Source organism: Nelumbo nucifera, chromosome 1, assembly GCF_055504915.1.
Source record: "Nelumbo nucifera cultivar China Antique chromosome 1, China Antique-T2T, whole genome shotgun sequence".
NCBI classification, from domain to species: domain Eukaryota; kingdom Viridiplantae; phylum Streptophyta; class Magnoliopsida; order Proteales; family Nelumbonaceae; genus Nelumbo; species Nelumbo nucifera.
In genome coordinates, this window is record NC_142649.1 from 130,386,440 (window position 1) to 130,405,660 (window position 19,221).

Below are 19,221 nucleotides of genomic sequence, written 5' to 3' on the forward strand. Positions count from 1 at the left end.
ATTCATAATTATTGAAAATATATTTATAAAAAATAGAAAAAGTAATTACTAAAAATACAATAAATTTTAATTTTAGTATATATTAAATAAATAATAAATATAGATTAAAATTTTAAAATTATTAATAATAAATTTTATTTTTTTTAGTTATTTTCTAGAATTATTAATTGATATAAGTGAAATTAGTTATTTACAATATTAATTAGTTATTTAAATTATATCATTTTTAAAATTTTTGACATACTAATTTGGGACTATTAATTTTTTATCAATGTTTAGATGGTTGATAAACAAAATTAAATGACACTTCAAGGGCATCTGCGTCTTTTTCAATGACACTTAACGGCTAGTTAACCGGTAGTTAATGGTGGTATTGGATTTGTCACATTTCGAAAGTTTGGATACTTAACTGTCGCATGTTAAAGTTCGGGGACCAAAATGTCACTAGACCCAAAGTACAGGGTAATAACTGGGAATTTTCCCTTAAATATATTATAATTATTTTTTGTGTTTTTAATAAACCTTTTAAAGTTATTAGGTAACTTATTTAAATAGTTCTTAATTTTTTTTAATTCAAACTTTCTTTATATAGATATAGATAAAAAAGTGGGGGAGATGATAGATAAGAATTAGAGATAATTTAGGCGAAAGTGGGAGATAGTAGTGCCTAGTGGTGTCAACGGTATTCAAAAATCCGATTATCAATTCGAGATTCGACATAATCGAATCGAATTCGGATAATTCGAATATCTAATCGGTCTAATTCGGATGTCCTATTCATACCAAATAGTTAATCAGATTTGGATTTGGATTTGGATTTGGATATAACCTGCTTCGATTCGATAAACATTTGAATTCGATCGATTATTTAATTCTTATATATAATATATAAAATATTTAAATGTTTTTATAATTTATATAGGATAGTTAAATTATATAAACAATTTATATATATTTATATACCTTATATAAATAAAATATTTATTTTATATAGTTATTAATTACTTTAAACAATCAATTGGTTGAATTCAAATTGAATTGAATATTAGAATATTTAATTGAATTTGAGTTTGAATTCGAATTCGAATATTAATTTCCAATATCCATCGGATATCGAATCGAATTCGAATATTGGATTTTAAATCGTATTCGAATTCAGATATTGCCTGATTCGGCTCTATTTCCATCAATTTACACCCCTCTAGTGGTGCCAGTTGGCTAGACATTAGAAAAGCAAATCCCTCTTTCTTTGTCTATTGGTTGTTAGAAATAATTTAGCGTATGTTGTTTCTCATTGGTTAATTAAAAAAACAATAATTCAAAAAAAAAGGAAGTGAGATTTTTGTAAATCCATTTTGCTTAATTTTTCTAAATTAATAATTTGCCAAAAATTACTAATTAGTTTTTGTAATTATCAAACAATAATTTTATTAATTTAATAACTTTGGTCATTCATTTAGGGATAATTAATTTATGTAAATTATTTTTGGTAGATTTTATAATGAAATTTGATCTATTTTTGTAAATTAAAAAATGAACAAAAAATATTATTTTTATAATTTATGAGTGAATAATTTTAGTAATTTTGTGAAATTATTAATTTATTAATTTTGTTAACTTTGGAAAATGATTAATTTATAAAAGTAAAGTAATATAGCTAATTTTTGTTGATTAATTTTGTTTTATGGAAAATTAAATTTGTGATCCATTTTTGTTATATTAGTTTTGGTAATTTTGTATATTAATTTATCTAAACTTTTAATTTTGATAAATAAATTTTGTTAGTGTTGGTAATTTTAATTTTGGTTATTTGAAAAATTAATTATGGTAATTTAGGTAAATTAGTTTTAACAATTTTGTTAAATTTTGGTATATTCCCAAAATTAATTTCACTAATTAATTTTTATTTATTTTTTGTAAATTAATCATTAACCAATTATTATTTTTTTATAATTTACGAATAAATAATTTTTGTAACTTGGGAAATTATTAATTTGTTAATTTTGGTGAATTATTAATTTCTGAAAGTAAAGTATTTTTGAAAATGTTGGTAGCATTTGTACACTAATTTTGTTAACTTTAGTGATTAATTTTGTTATATGGGAAACTAAATTTATAATTTGTTATATAAATTTTGGTAATTTCATATATTGATTTTTCTAAAAATTTTAATTTTTGATAAACAATTTTTTTTTGTAATGATGGTAATTTGTGGTAATTCAATTATTTAATTTTGATTATTCGAGAAATTAATTTTGATAATTTAGATAAATCAATTTTTATAATTTTGAAAATATAATATGATGCGCCCATTTGGAATGTTATATGCATGGTTCGTTTTAGTTCAATTTGTCTTGACCATGCCCGTGGATGCATAGCACGGGGCGTGACGTGACTAATAAAAAATAGATTTAATCTTCACGTGCAATAGCTTTATGCGTTTTATCATTTCCTTAGCTAGGGCAAAACATAGAGGGCTAACAGCATAGGACGCGATGGGATCGTCTATAATATATTCCTACACTGCCCAGGCCCATCTCTTTGTCCTTTCACTCAGGGTATAGGGAGAGACGGGTGTTTCTCTTGTTCATCAGGTATTTCACAGATATGGCCAGCCTCTTTGTCTCCAGTCCGCAAATTCTGAACAATCTGATATCAGGGTTCAGAATCCCAGATCCTCTTATTGAGTTATGGAAGTTAAAACTTAAAAGAGAGACCGAATCCTCTATCTTCAATGGAATGGCATGTGGTGCGTGGATTGTGGTTGTCAACTACACATAAATGTTACAAACACGTACTCTATCTTCAATCACCAAGTATATACGACCATGACCAAATTAAATTACATATATACTTTATGTACAGAAAACATCAAATTAATTAAGCTGAAAGGCAAAAAAAAAAAAGTTCCCCAGAAAGCAACTACTATTCCATGATCATTGCGTCTCAGCAATACCAAGCAACATCCTAACACTACATTAGCAAGAATCTCTTAGTTTATATTTTATACTAACAAAATTCCTCTCTCTCTCTCTCTTGCTTCCCAAAATTTCAGCTTTTGTTTTGGTTTCTGTTTCTTGCAAGATATCACTTAGCACACTTTCTTCTCCGTCACTCAAAAAAACCATCGCTGTTTTCAGTACTTAATTATAAGCAGCCCCAATCGATCCCTTACAACGGAATTGTAACAACAACAGAAGAAAGAGTACTGCACAAAAGAGGAATTGGGGTCATGGAGATTAAGATAGAGAAGGCAGAACCAGAGTATCTCGATGAACAACGCCATCCCCTCCTGAAAGATACGACGGTACCAGCAGGTTCTGAATCAGAGCAGAATAGCAAGACAACACCTGACAACGAACAGAAGACACTGATACAGAAGGCCATTAGCCAGACATTTAAGAGCACAGCCCATTTAGCAAATCTTCTCCCTACGGGGACCGTGCTTGCGTTCCAGCTTCTGGCACCCATATTGACCAACCAAGGCCAGTGCGACATCGTCGGTCGCTATATGACTTCCAGTCTCGTGGCTCTTTGTGGGTTCTCTTGTTTGCTGCTGTCCTTCACGGACAGCTTCAGGGATGGGAATGGGGATGTCCGCTATGGAATAGCAACCTTCCGAGGGCTCTGGGTCATCGATGGGTCTTGCACCATTTCGCCGGAGATGGCCGCTGGATATCGGATCAAGTTCATTGATTTCATGCACGCCTTTATGTCAATACTGGTGTTTGCAGCAGTTGCGTTGTTCGATCAGAATGTGGTCGACTGCTTCTACCCAGCACCATCGGACGAGACGAAAGAGCTCCTCACAGTATTGCCCGTCGAGATTGGTGTCATTTGCAGCATGTTATTTGTTGTGTTTCCCACTAAACGCCATGGAATTGGCTTCCCTCTCTCCCCTCTGTAATCTCTTCTCTTGTCGACTCAATAATATTCATGTAGATTCCATGACTGAATGCCCCTTAATTTTGGGAGTCAGAGATCTAGAGAGCTGTAAAAAGACAAATTAAAGTTTGCTTAATTTCCATTTGATCAATCGAATTCATCAAACTCTATGAAGTATGGACAAATACATTACTTGACGAAACAACTTAATTGCTGTGGCTTCACAAGTTAGACACACAACCCAAGCCATAGAGAGAGAGAGAGAGAGAGAATCAGTAGAAGCCCAATTAATTTGATCCCAAGTTCCCAACTGTAACATGCACCTATAGTGCCAGTAAAATTGCTCAACCCAACTCAATACAAGACGCACAGACTGAAACATGCATCAGCTTGTAATTAATCCAAAAGTCCAATTAGCTAGGCAAATAATAATGTAGCGATGAGCCTTTCTCTTCTTGCAATAAGCAAGATTCAAGTTTAATTGCAACTGGGTACAAAATGCATCCATTTTTTAACCCATTATTGATATATGCTAAATTCTTAGAGTTTGAACCCACTTTTGAAAGTAAATAACCTCGAACTCGATCGCTAGAGATGTCCTAGTCCTACCTCAACTCAATTCTTGAAACTTAGAAAATCTTCAATCTAAGAATAACCTTGCTTGCAAGTTAAAGAACCTATTCATTGACAAAGAATTTATTACAATATAAACATTCACTATTGAAGAAACCCACTAAGCCCATTATAATAACGTTTGCCAAGTTTTGACATGAAAATACTAGGCTGGAGATTTGGAATATATTAATATGCCAATATTGGTGGCTACACAGTATGTGCATACATATATGCGTTGAATATATATTATACATATATAATTATTAAAATACATATAACTTTATAGTAGAGCGAGCCGTCAATGGGTCGGGTCTGGTTTAGTACAGGGTATATCCATCTCATTCCCATTATTAATTGGGATAATAAGAAGGACCGAGAAGGCCTAGGACCAAACCAATTGGATTCGACCTGATTACACTAATTTTTCATAAAATTTACTCTTTCAGGCATAAAATATAATAAAAATTATAAAAAAAAATGGATATTCATTAACTATATAACCAGGTCAAGCTACTGAATCGGTTTGAAACAGCAAAAGCCGTCCCAACCCAATCGTTAATCAGGAAAAACCATATAACTACAAGTCTAGAACCAACATAATCAGTTCGGTTGGTTCCGTTCTATTGGAGAGACCCGACCAATTGGCAACCCTATTCTCTAGATATGCTAAATTTTCATTCAAGAGTTCATTTTTTCTAGCAATGCCGGCTTCTTTGAGGAAACCGGCCCTCAAATGGTTGGACATCATTTCTCTGTTGATGAGTGAATGAATAAAGGATAAGTCTAACCGAGGTCTACACTTAAAGAGATTTGGCTTTCTGGTCAAGATTCGTCACACAAAACTGTGCTACAAAGATTAGCTTTTCCTTGGATCCTTTAGACTATGTTTGGTTTGAAGGAAAATGAAGAGAAAGGTAGGGAAATCTATACAAGGTTTGTAAAGGTTTTTCTACCTTTCCCTACTTTTTCCTTCAAACCAAACATAAAAAAAAAAGAAAAAACTGAAGAACATGAATAAAATTCCAATTTCTGTCATCAGGTTTCCTCTGTTTTATCGTGATGAACCACCACTTAAAAGAATACTAGCGGGGCCATGGGATGCACGGAAAAAGGCTATGTCTAATGTGCTAACAAAAGGAGTTCAAAGGAAATGTAAATCTTATATCATTTGCCCCATGGAAAAAAAATAATGAAAAAAAAAGTCATACATTAATATAAGCAGAGGTGCAACTTGGGCGGGCCTAACCCGAGCCCAATTAGACACGAGTTTTTGTATGGGTTGGACCTGCATTTTAGGGTTGTGGGCTAGGATTGAAAGATAAAAAGCATGGTTTATAAAACCGAACCGGTTAGGGGTCTGGTTACGAGGTTGAACGGTCCGATCGTTCGACTTGAACAGTCGGCCCGTTCTGACAAAAAAAATAAAAAATAAAAAAATGGTCAAAACCGTTCAAACGGTTAACCACCTGGTTCAGTGGTTTGCTGACCAAAATCAACGTTTTTGTTTTTTTTGAGAAAATCCAGTTTTGGGGGGAAACGGAACCAGTCACCTGACCGGTTCCTGTTTTTTCTCGGTCTGGTCTGGTTTTGAAAACAATGATAAAAAGACTCAAGCCTGGCCTAAACTTGGTTGGGCTTGGGTTGAGGCTTCAGGTAGCCCGAGCCCAACACAACTTGGGTCTGATCCAACCCGAGCCCACCTGAACAAATACATACATACATGTATTACATTTATATAAAGTCATCTTTTTTCTAAACTTGTATATGTACATGTTTTCAATCATATCTACTCTTAAATTGGGTCATAATGCCCAATGAAAAATGATTATATAAAAATATATTCATTAATTCTTTCAAACCTAACCAACCCACCCAAACCAAGCCTGATTCAACCCAAATTATATTGGATTAAACTCAGCTTGGGCTTGGGTTGATAAACTTGGACTTGACCTTGGGTTGGGCTAATCCCAAGCCCGAGGTTTGCACCTTTAGAGTTAGGCATAGGTTGATCTTGATTTATCATGGGGCAACTTTGTATTTTAATAAAAAAAAAACTTTAATTGAGATAGTAAACCAAATGAACAACATTTATGAACAGAAAATCTAAGACTCCATCTATATTACTATTAAAAGTGTGAACTAAAGTGTAGGATTTTTTGTTTGACTAAAATACCTCAATTTTTATTTTGGTCACTCTCTCATTGTAAGGACATAAATGTAATTTAAACAACCACTTTTCTCCTCATTCAAATCTTTCTCGTTAAGTCTTATATTTAAGATATCAACTCCTAATTCATTTAATCCTATTCTTAACTATAATACCCCTATTTTTTAATTTGGTTTCTCTAATTCTAAGGGCATAAAATGTAAATTAAACTATTACATTTTTCCCCATCAATTCCCTCTCATCAAGTCTTTTATTTTGGGTATTAATTCTCATTTTCCATTGACTCGGTATTAATTGACCATATTAATATTAAAAAAATAAGTGTGCCAAATAATAATTATTTTATTGATGATAGAAATAAAATACAAATTTAAAATCAACCCAAAATGGAGTTGTTTTCCTATTTGATAGCAAGTCAACAATTCAACCTTTTAGGTTAAATTGCAAACTCTTGATGTCATAATTAAATAATAATAATAAAAGCTAAAAATGATGAAATCAAACAAAGTATAAAAATATAAAAAAAATTGTAGAAGAGATTTGGGCACATCTCTAATGTTGTATATTTATCATACTAAACAAAAAATAAGTGTGATAAATAAGAATAAAATTATGAAAAATTTTAAAAATATATTATTTACTATCATCATCATCCTCAAAAGAAAGCATAACTACATAAGCTGCCTTATCCTTCAATGAACCAATTTAGTTGATTTTGCTCTTAGATAGAGAAGTTGTCTCACGACTCTCACCGTTATCAGCCATAGAGTGGCACTATTCTGAGTGGCATTAAACTTAAACACTAATAAACAATAGAGCCCAATAACCCATCCTGACATCATTTTCAATAGAGAATGCAAGGAATAACTAATATGGAACTTAGATTTGAAATTATCTTTCCCTGAAAATATTACTTAATCCACTTTCTATAAGCTTTTAAAAGCTTTGTAAACATCTGGATCCTTCTTTCTCAATCTCAAGAAGTAACTTTGTAATCTGGTGCAAGTTAAGCATTTGTGTTCTACTTTGACAGTTTGTCTGGAGTTGGTAGTTAACAATATCAATCTCATTAAAAGAATGAACCAAAATAAATGGAAAATAAAGCATGCATGCAGAGATCTCTCTAAACAAAAAAATGTACTCAATCCCTCCAAAACCATGCAATTGAAGCTTCAAATGCATATCTATTGAAATTAAAATAAGGATCCTTGCTTGATTGAACATTTTCATTTAATCGTTTTTATAGTCAACCTATAAAATTCAAGAAAATACCCAATAATAATGCCACAACTTATTATTATCTGTTGAAATTAAAAATAAGGAGCCTTGCTTGATAGAACCATTTAATTGATTTTATGGTCAATCTACAAAACTCATGAAAATACCTTATAACACCACGGTTAATTTGAAAACATTAGTTTTGATTTAAATGCCCAAAGTCAGTAAAAAACACAAAATCGTAGAGCATCTTATGACAAAGTGAAGTTAATCTCTTTAGTAATTAAACTAAAAGGTTTGATTCTTTGCAATAAAGGAAATGGCAAGATTTCAAACACTCAAATTTCAGATATGCAATATTTGATTCAAACCCTCAAATCTTGGATTTCAAAATCCTCCCCTCCCAACTCCCAAGTAGTTAAAATGAAGCTAAAACCTGAATGAGTGGCATCAACAACAACCGAGCAGCAATGGATCTTAGATTATTAGAATAATGGCTAAATTGAAGTCAAGGAAAATAAAGAAGTAAAAAAGATAATGAATGTAAATATTACAATCTTAGAAATAATTTATAAAATTCATCACTTGGACGATGATGATGGGGCCATGTATATAATGGTGGGTCATACTTTTTTCAAAGCTCAATAGATGGGGAAATTAGCTTCCTCAAAGACTACAACTTCTCTTCATGTAGCCTTATCATAAATCACTCCTAACTTAATTTGTTGATCAATTTCAAAGAGCAAACATTGTTTAGTCATCATCATAACACATCGGACTCGAAAATTCCTTCTTGTCATAGTATTGATGCCAGGCAATAAGACCCCAACCTCTAGCAATGTGGACATCGATAAGGGCTTTGTAGTCACTGGTAAACCCCCTAGAATCCAATTTCTAGCATGCAATTGTCAATATGAGGATAAAACCAATGAAATCCTCACATGGAAGAAGATCACTTCTTTATTTGTTTCTCTCATTTTTCAAATCTAAACCCTTTGAGTCAAGCACAAACGTGAGAAGAAGCTTCAAACAAAAATGTGATGTACCTGTTTGAATACAGAAATGAAGTTATCATTGTTTCCAAAGTAGTTCCTATTAGTTTTCAAAGCATGAACTAAAAAAAAGAACACAAAGAGTTGTATTTTACTATATTGGAGCTGTTAGTTCTTCCTTACCCCAACCAAGCCATCAAGGCCCTTCGTTCACTCTCTCATTAGACCAACCAAGCCAGTAAGGGAGCTGTTAGTTCTCCCTTCGTTCACTCTCTCCTCATTCGTATCTTACTCCATTGGGCTAAGAAGGGCATAATGAGGAGAGAGAGAATGAAGGAGAAAGCTTGATTGGGGTAAGGGAAAAAGGAGAGAACATCTAATATGGCCAGCATTGTTTCTATTGTCTAACTGCTAGCTTTTTCTTAACAAAGTCCGTGCATTGCATGGGTCATCACTAGTGTGTGTTTGTGTATCTATCTATCTATCTATCTATATATGACTATTTTATATTTTAACATTTAAAATGATTATTAATTATTTATATTTTATATACAAATTTAATATATTTTTGCAATACAAAAATCCCAATAATTAATTTCAACTAAGGATGTTCAAATCAATAAAACTAACCAACCTAACACAACTTGATCGGAAATACTAGAAAACGGACCAATTTGAGTTGAGTTTTGTTCGGTTGGTCAAATTGTGTAGGGTTAGTTGCGGTTTAATCATTTGTAAACTGACAATCGAACCAACCCGACCATAGATATTATTTAAAATTGAAGCATAAGGAGCTTATGACATTTCTAGTTAGGTCAAACCAACCTGAGTCTATATTAGTTCTTATTATTTTAAATAAAAGTAATTTAAAATTAATAAATATTAGTTTTAATCGGGACCAATGCAATCTACAAACTTGCAAAATTGAAACCATGCATGATTAAAAGGACACTATATACAATTGTCAAAAGAACAAATTTAATGCAACATGTAGCACATGTCATTAAACGTGGTTTTGAGAAATGGTTTTGAAAATGGGTCATTTAACACTAATCAAATATGTTTGTGGTTTTGAAAAAAGGATCGTCTCACACATAGCATAACCCATTTTCACCATCTTCTTCACCCATAATGTCAATATGGATTTCCAAAAAACCCAAATTTGTCACAACGTATATTCAAACAATACATTTGAGTCGGCTTTTGACCCAATGCATTGTTGAAACATATATAGAATGTTTACCGTCATTTGATTGTTCGAAATTGATAAATTAATTAGGTTGTATATTTAAATATTTTGTAACAAAAATATGTAAGTAAAAGCATAAATCAAGGACCTATCTTTGCACTGCAGAAGCGGGTGTCTTCTATGTAGATTTAATCTCCAAAATCACTTGTATTTAGAAATTAGAACATGTTAAAAAATGACAGATCCAACGAAAGTAAAAAAGGAAAATATTATTGATCTCATAGATTTTGTTTTTGAAGCAAACGTTGATTACAGAAAATTCCTATCCACACTCCATAGGGACTAAGAAGCAAGGGTTTGACTCAATGAACATTGGGTATCGATGCAACTGTTGGTTTAGATTATAATCTCGTAGAAAAGTAAAAACCAAGTAACAATAATTTATGTGGGCCAATTTTTCAATCATTTATGTTTCTAATTAAATGGGTGGGATTCTTTTTTAAATCGCGTATTGACGGACAATGAGAGAGTTGGAATAGGGTAAGGGAGAATGAAGAGAGCATTCAACTAAAGATGAGAATAAAGAACCAGAGAAGGAGAGAGTTGTTGATGTGGCCTTCAATTCTATATAATATGGTATAGACTATAGACTAGTAAGGGCTCGTGTGGTGCACGAATTTTCTTATTCCCAATTCAAGTAAAAGAGATTTTGATGTTTGCAAATGTGTGAGGTTGACAAAAAATAATATTTTGTTAGTAAAATTAATATACTTCCTTTGTTTCTTAGTTTTTATGATTTTAATTATATAATTAATTTATGTATGGTAAAAAAACTAAAATACATATTTTATAAACATAATAAAATGTTGAACTTTAAACCTTTCAATTTGTGAGAGATAATTTCTTACAGAACTTAACTTTAAAATTCATTTACCAAAATTAGTCATCAAACATGCCACAATTAATCACCAAAATTGCAAAAAGTTTACTTTCTAAAATCCCCAAAATTATTGTTTGATAAACTATAAAAACTATTAAATTAATTCTACAAAACAGGGGTAGAGTTCAGGTTCGATTGTTTGTGAAGTTTAGATAATAAGTAGATGAATTTGAATTTAACTATATAGAGGGTTTCAACTTTTATGTGTTCCCATCCTTTTCCTTCTCCATTGATGTTTGTTTTGTGCTTGCAGGTTTTCATTGTGGGTCATGTTCCACATCGGTCGTTAATTCAGATAGATGACCCAAGGAGACTGAAGACGATCCATAATAGTAAGAGGCCCATGTGCCAAGATGATAATCATCATCAACCATTCAAATGCTCCAACCTTGAGGATCAATTCGACCAAAATCAACTTAAATTCTAATGAAAGTGAAAGGTTTTGAATACAAAAATTTGACAAGGTGGAAAAAATGTTTTACTTAATAGCTCTAAAAATGATATTTATATAATTATATCGCATTGGTCTCGCAACTTACAACACTACTGTCAAATGAGTTGAGATCTTCTACCAACAAACCATGTTCTAACCCTCTACCAATTTCATCTAACACCGCACATCTCACAATGAGACTAGGACCCGCCATTTATAAGATATGCGGTGTAAGATCATGTTGGTAGAGGTTGGAACGTGTTTGTTGGTAGGTGATTCAAACTCTCCCATCAAATTTAGAAAATTGCTTGTGCTTACTATGGGATAACTACATTATGGCTATGGATCTCCTACCCACAAGGTGCTACAACCACGCCTCTGGAACATCTTCCATGCACGATGACATACAAATAGAGGAGATGTTTCCATTGTGTAGTTGCAATGCCATGTGGATAGGTGTAGGTGGCAATATTTTAAAATAGACTTGGTGGCTGAGTTGTTTTTGTCTCTGGGTTATAGTCATTGGTTTAATCATTTGGGTCAGATGGTTCAGACCATGACATGTATCAATAAAATAATTTATAATTGTATCTACCATGTAATATATGTATATACGTGAATTATTTTGTTTAATTTGTATTTCATACTTCGGTTTCTATTTTTTTTTTATTTATAAAAATGTTAAAATTTGGGATTTGGGACAAAAAAAGGGTTTTGGGGCAAAAATAGCAGGAGGTGCCTTCACCACCTTGGAATATGTAGATCTCAAAAAATTACACAAAATCAAAATAAAGATTAACCCAATTGAATAACCAAGTGCAAGGTTATGAACTTATGGTCTCAAAAAGTCTCATTACATCTCATTGGCTAACTTGTGACTTAGTTATTAGGTTAAATGGGTCAATAGTCAATCGCTTGGGTCAAACGATTTTTGATGAAATCATTGGTTCTCGGAAATTTTCAAGAGAATTGGATCCAATAATGACCCGATGATAGTTCAATGATAGGTTCAAGTTGTTAGGTATGATTCTAGTGGGTAGGAAACTCAAGTGCTTGCATATTACCTTTTTCTCAAAAATTTGGGTTCAATGTTTTATTTGATTTAAGAAACTAATAGGTCGAATTTAGAGTAAAAGACTTGAAACTTCCTTGAAGTTTCTCATAAATACTAAAACCTCAAACCTCCCCTCTTTTTCTTGAAGAAGGACTAAGACCTCCCTTCTTAGTTGTTGTCATTAGATTGGGACCTTCCTTTTGTTAGTCATCTATCAAGCTCCATTTGTATGTAACGTTAAGTATGGTTGTTTTTTTTTTTTTTTTAAAAAAGCACTTTTGCCTTTAATGGTTGTTTATTTGTGTTCACTTCATTGGACAAAAACCTCCCCTTATAAAGATGGTTCAGTTTCACCTTTGGTAGGGATTCAGGTTCCTGATCCAAATCACTATACATCTTAAAACACAATGCCAATCCTCCTCTATAACACAATGCCCATGTGAGAATCATTGCAGGAACCATGACTCCAATTACCTGCACCAAAATAATGATAGTGACGAGGAGTGTTAACATCCTTGATTCCCATTACCAGCACACCATACAGTAGTGTTAGCACCACTTCCCAAACATATATTGGCATGAGAAGAGATTAAGCAAGAGAGACAAAAAGAGCAATGGATAAAACAAATAAAAGTATAAAGTTCTACTTCATAATTTTTCTTGAACGGCCAACCAGAAATGAATTATCGATCAAAACAAACTTTGCATTTCACAAAGAATTGATTTTGCTTACTAATTTTGCTTGAACCCTTATTGGAGTTACAATTTCTTCATATCCATATCTATGTTTACTCTTTGTAAGTTACATCTTTCTTAGTGTGATTGCCTACACAACTTAAAAACCTATCCATTTCTATTCTTAATGTATTGTTGAATCTTAGTAACCAAACCTTATTAGCTCACTTTAAGGTCTTTAGTTAGTAGAGCTTCATGTCTTCTTTGTTGTGGCATACTAGGTGGGAACAACAAATACTTCAAAATCAACTAAAATTTGAATCAATATTTAGTATGATGCCCTACTTAGCTATAATTTATGGCCGAATTTCATAAAAAAAAGTTTGTGAACTCAAGAATCAGATTCTCTAGATTTGGAGAATTAGATTCTCCTATGATTGATTTAGCATTGGATTGAATCATATTTGAATTCCAAAATTAAACTAAGCATACCCGATACGAACTCAAGAAATTGCAGCTCCTAGAGTGGTGGTTTATGCCAAAAACTCATACCCAAATCAGCCTCCCAATTGAAGATGGTGCAGTTGATGTTGGAGGTCAATCCTACAACAGGTCTTTATCCAAACTACTCCTCTAACAAGCTTAGGTTTTGTGCATATGTAAACCACTTAAAAATTGATGTGTTGCAGAAGAAAACATGGCAAAAAGCCAAAAGCATTGAGAGAACAAAGGCTCTCAAGGCTGGTTTGATATCATTGTTTATGGGAAGTAAGAGAAAAGGGAAAGAGTGCAAGAGAGTAGTAAGACTAGTAGTGGTCAAACTCTTTCTTGTGTCCTTAACCTCACTCCAAATGTAATTGAGACTTATCCAAATTGATTTGGGCATATCTCTAATTACATCAAATAATATGGAGAAATAAACCCATATATGATCAATGTGACTAGTCTTACTAGTTAATGGGATAAGGCCAATTTCTTTAAATGATTCATTTACATAACTTTTACAAGCCCTATTGAGCTTGAATAAGATATGGCATGGGGCCTACAAAGGTTTTATATCAGTCAATATGAATTTAACTCATGTTTAGAAACATATAGGCTGAATTCACTGAACAAAGGTAGTGAACCCCTTGGCCAATCAAATTGGGTTTAGTCTGGGCCCAACACTTAAGTCTAAGCAACCCTTTGTTTCAGCCACCCTATGAAGCATAAGGATAATGGATTGGCATACAATTAAAGCCCATTAGGTTTTAGCCTTGTAATGTTCTTTTTTATTCAACCTCTTAGCCCTAAATGATCAAAACACTTCTCACAGGGAATGACCTCTTTGTTGACTACTAATACAATATCACACTCTTGTTCAAATGGATTCTGAGATTAAAACTTTTTGTAAACTTTTTTTTTACATAAAATATAGTATATTGTAAATACAAATACATTTGCAAAGAGATTTTAGAAATAGTTAAAATCCATTGTTAATCGTTTTAAGTTTCTTAGAGAGAGCGTAAACCTTGATCTTCTCTTTGTGTGACAAAGAGACCAATCCTATCACAATGATCACTATACTTGTTCATTGGCTGGGTAGTGGGCTTTTGGAAATTTTCTTCACTAAACTACCCCTCTTCTTGAATTTGGTTCATCTCCATTGAAAGGTTACATTTAAGTCATTAAATAAATCACATTCCCTCATTAAATCCACCATTTATACTTTTATTTATCATCACTAAATTCCACTAATAAATTCATACACAATAATTTTTAGAGTTAATTAATTACATATACCCTATATATTTAAGAAACTATGTACCCTAAACTTTTAAAACCTACTCATATATACCTTATAATATGGCCCCACATAACACAAATAAGCCATCTATTAAAAAAGTGTCAGAATTATTAGATAAGCCATAATTTTTTTATAATTTCATTTTTACCCTTGTTCGTCCTTCCTCCCCTATCCAAATTGAATGAATAGAGGTGATGCAAATATGGAAATATAGACAAAAAAAAGTCATATTGTCAAAGACAACCATATCTGATGAGAATAAATCAAAGGACGTAGTCATTGATCTAAAACAAGATGAACTTATAACAAAAAACAAAGTAGATGAAATGTTGAAAATATTGTTCATTTGTCAAGGAAATGTTAGGAAAAATAAGAAGAAAAGCGACAACACTAAAGAAGGCATTTGAAAAGGTAAAGGAACCAAATCTCTAATACTTTTGATTTTGTTCTGACTCAGAATGATGATTATATGATCAAATCACATTGCTTCATTCTTTTCTTAAACACCTCCCAAGAACTACGACTATTCTAACATCCATACCAATTAATAAACTTCTTTTGCCTTTAATAAATACATTCTCCAACCCAAACTTGCTCTAGCAAATTAAAATAATAAGGAACTAATTTTATGGATACTTCAAAGGTGGAGAGTAGTGAGAGTTGAAGTTGTACCATTTTGTTCCCTCATAAAGACTTACAACTAGATTTGCTTGGGTGAAATTCTTGCTAATTTTGCTCATTTGAAGTTTTTTTTGTATAATTTGTACCTCTAATCGTGGAGTCTTAGATGGATTGAAGCTTTTGTTAAAGATCAATAAAAGACATTGGTGGCCCCTTTTTCTAGGCTACCTCTTCTTTTTAACATTATCACGTCAAATAGAAATTGCAGTGGTGGTTGATTGGTTGTGTAACAAGTGGGAGAACCATTTATTCATTGTTAAAATCCCCATAAAGAGAAAAATAGCTCTATGGATAATGTTCCTACTAAGGTTCCACTTTTCTATAATATTTTAGTGATTTCAAGTTTCAAGTGACATTGTACATCGAGACAATGAGGGCTAAAGAAGCATAAAATAAAGGGCATATTGGTTTGACTTATCAGGTCACTACAATGAAAACCTAGAAATAATCTATTTTTTCTTTATTTACTCAACTTAGTTCTAGCAGTGGTGTTTACAACATTGAAGAAGAAGAAAAAGAAGGAGAGAGAGAATAAGAATAAGAAGAAAAGAAAAACAAATGAAAATGGCATATTTTGAAAATTTAATGAATAATTAGGGATACTTGCATCTTTTTACATTTAATCTATTAAACTTAACCCCAGAAAAATCAACAAGGTATATATAAGTTGTTTTTAAAAGTTCAGGGTATATGTATATAGTTTCTCAAGTATATGGGGTATATAAGTAATTAATCCTAATTATTAATAAAATGAATTTTTATATTTTTAAAATAAACCTAAAAATGAAATCATATTTTTCATCCAAGTGGTGGGTAAGTAGTTCAACCATTTGGGTCAAATGGATGATTTCATGATATCCTGAATAAATAATACAAATTTAAAAATATAAAAATACAAAAAAGAATGAGATTTTGAAAAAAAAAATTGGACATGTTTCTATTATTATATATTTGTTATATTAAAAAAATAAGTATGGTAAAACAAACATATTTTTATTAGTGATGGGCATGGAATATATAGCTTAAACCTAATAAGAAATGATTGAGAAATGTAATTTCAATAATCATTTATTCCTCATTCAAATCCCACTCATTTAAGTTTTATATTTAAGGTATTGACTATTTTTGTATTTGGTCCCCCTCTAATTGTGGAGGCACAAAGTGTAATTTAGTCTACTGCATTTCTACTAATTCAATTCCCTTTAAGTCTTATATTTATGGTATTAGCCCATTATTTCATTGAATCTTATATTGATTGATCATATTAATATTAATATTAAAAAGTGTGTCACAAAAATAATCATTTTTATAGATAGTAGAAATGAAATATAAATTTAAAACCAACCCAAAAAGAGAGTTGTTTCATGTTTGGTGGCAAGTCAACAATTTAACCATTTGGGTCAAATGTATAAACCTTTGATGTCATAATTAAATAATAATAAAAATTTAAAAATATGAAAATATAAAAAAAAATTAAAAATCATTTGGGCAAATATTATTTGCTATCATCATCATAAAAAAAATTACCACGTGCAAAGCACATGAACCCTTACTAGATGTATGTATGTATATAATATTTCTTTTTCTTTGTTCCTCTTCTCTTTTTTTTTCAAGTAATAGTGCGATCATTTACTACTTTTGGGTTTTAAGGTACAAAGCAATTTTTTGTTGAATAAAGAAAGAAAAAATATTTTTCAAGCTTCTGGTTGGGCTTGAGTTCAGGCCCAAACTTTGGGCTTTATATGAGGGCTGGGCTTAGGCTCAAAACCTAGGCCTAGTTCGAACACATCTTGACTCGACTTGTGAACAAGTCTAGTGATCACCCTCTCAAGTAATATTATGAATTTCTCCAACATACCCAGGTGTTTGACCCTAAGGCTCCATTTGGTTTGAGGGAAGATTTTGGGTGGGATGGGATGAAAAAGTGTAAAAGATGGCATTGTTCACCTTCCTCCTTCGTTCGAGACGAACAACGACACGATTACCCCTTCAAATAGAAGACACCACCATATTGAAAAACCCCTTCAGGAACTTCCGTTCGTCCTTCTTTAGGAATTTCGCGAACAGAGGCATGACTGTTCGTCGCTGTTTTAGTAGAGTATGTGGCTGTTTTAGTAGAATGGGAAATATAATATATTCGATTGTGGCTATTTCAACCGATATCTCTCTGATTAAAATACAATGATCCTATATCTTTTCTTCTACTAATATTGTAACTCTTGCTTTTTGAGAAATTTTTGTTATTTGCATTGTTTTAACTGAAGTTAATTTTGGGAATCAATCAACTTTTAAGCAGAGTATCTGGGTTACTTTCACATTAAAACCGTGAATAAAGGAAAAAAAAAGGAAAATAGTATAATAGTTTAGAAGAGATGATTCTGGGTGACATTGGGCTGCGAAATTGAGGTCTATACATTTCTAGGTAGGACAATGAAGACTATACAAACCTCTGCGAAATTGAGGTCTATATAGACCTCAATAGGATGACGATGAACACTGCGAAATTGAGGTCTTCATTGTCGTGCCAAGACTTCGACTCCAATCGACCTATTGATGAATTAGAGTCGGAGTCTTGGCCTGACGGTGAAGACGATTCCCCAATTCGTCATTCCTCAAAACATGCGCACTCTCGCCAGCCCCCGACCCCCTCCATCCGAGCCAAAACTTCCTGTTGAGCCTGTTATAGTTTGAAGAGGAAGAAGAGAGAAGACGAGGGAGAAGAGAGAAGACGGTGAGGCAGAAGAGAGAAGAGGATGACGGAGTCACACTGAGAAATGGAGAACAGGACAGAGACAGGGGGGAGAGAGAAGAGGAAGACGAACCCAGGGACAGAGATAGGGGACTATCGTCTGTTCGTTGTCGTTGAGAAAGGGAGAAAGGGAGGAAGACGGAGTCTTACTGTTTCTCTCCTTCCTCTTTGTCGTCGCTGGTTCGCTTTTCTCGGCCTTCCCTCCTCTGCTCATCGTGATGGTAAGTGGTAACAGTGATTTCCCATTTTTTCCACCGGGGTCACACCAAAACAATGCGACCCCAATTCCATAATTTTGGGATCTGTCATCCCACGTCTTTCCCATCCCATCCCTCTTTTTCCCTCAAACCAAATAAGAGAAAATAGAATATTTTTGGAATATTTCCTTTTTCTCATCCCCATCCCACAAACCAAACGGAGCCTAAGAGGATATGATTAATTAGCATATTAAAAAGAACTTAGTGCAAGACCTAGTGCAATATCATTATCAAATATGAGGTTAAGTGCAAATTTTCGATTTTACCCATTCTTCGAAGGTCCAATGCATAATTGGAAATTATTCAATGTTTAGTATTTTTTGCAAACACTTTGTAAATGTATTTAGGTCTAATCATAGCAATCAAGACAAGCTTCTTTATCATTTTGGTAATACACCAATGCCAACATTGTAAAAATAAAGTCCCCAAGTCTATCAAATAGTTAAAAACCTTTTAAACTAACATAAATCTCATAGATATTCGATTTAAGATGTGATTTACAAAAATACTAATATGAATATAAAACAATAATGAATTAATATAGTTTAGTTTACATTAATCTGATTGGAACTAATTAGAT

General features: G+C 32.4%; 1 pseudogene across 1 annotated transcript; it reads left to right on the forward strand.

The window, feature by feature from the left end:
* Nucleotides 1–3,120: 3,120 nt before the first annotated feature.
* LOC104589093 (protein DMP6 pseudogene) lies at nucleotides 3,121–3,951 on the forward strand (annotated as a pseudogene). The gene has a single exon (XR_016081416.1). The product of XR_016081416.1 is annotated as a protein DMP6 pseudogene (transcript).
* The last annotated feature ends 15,270 nt before the right edge of the window (nucleotides 3,952–19,221 follow it).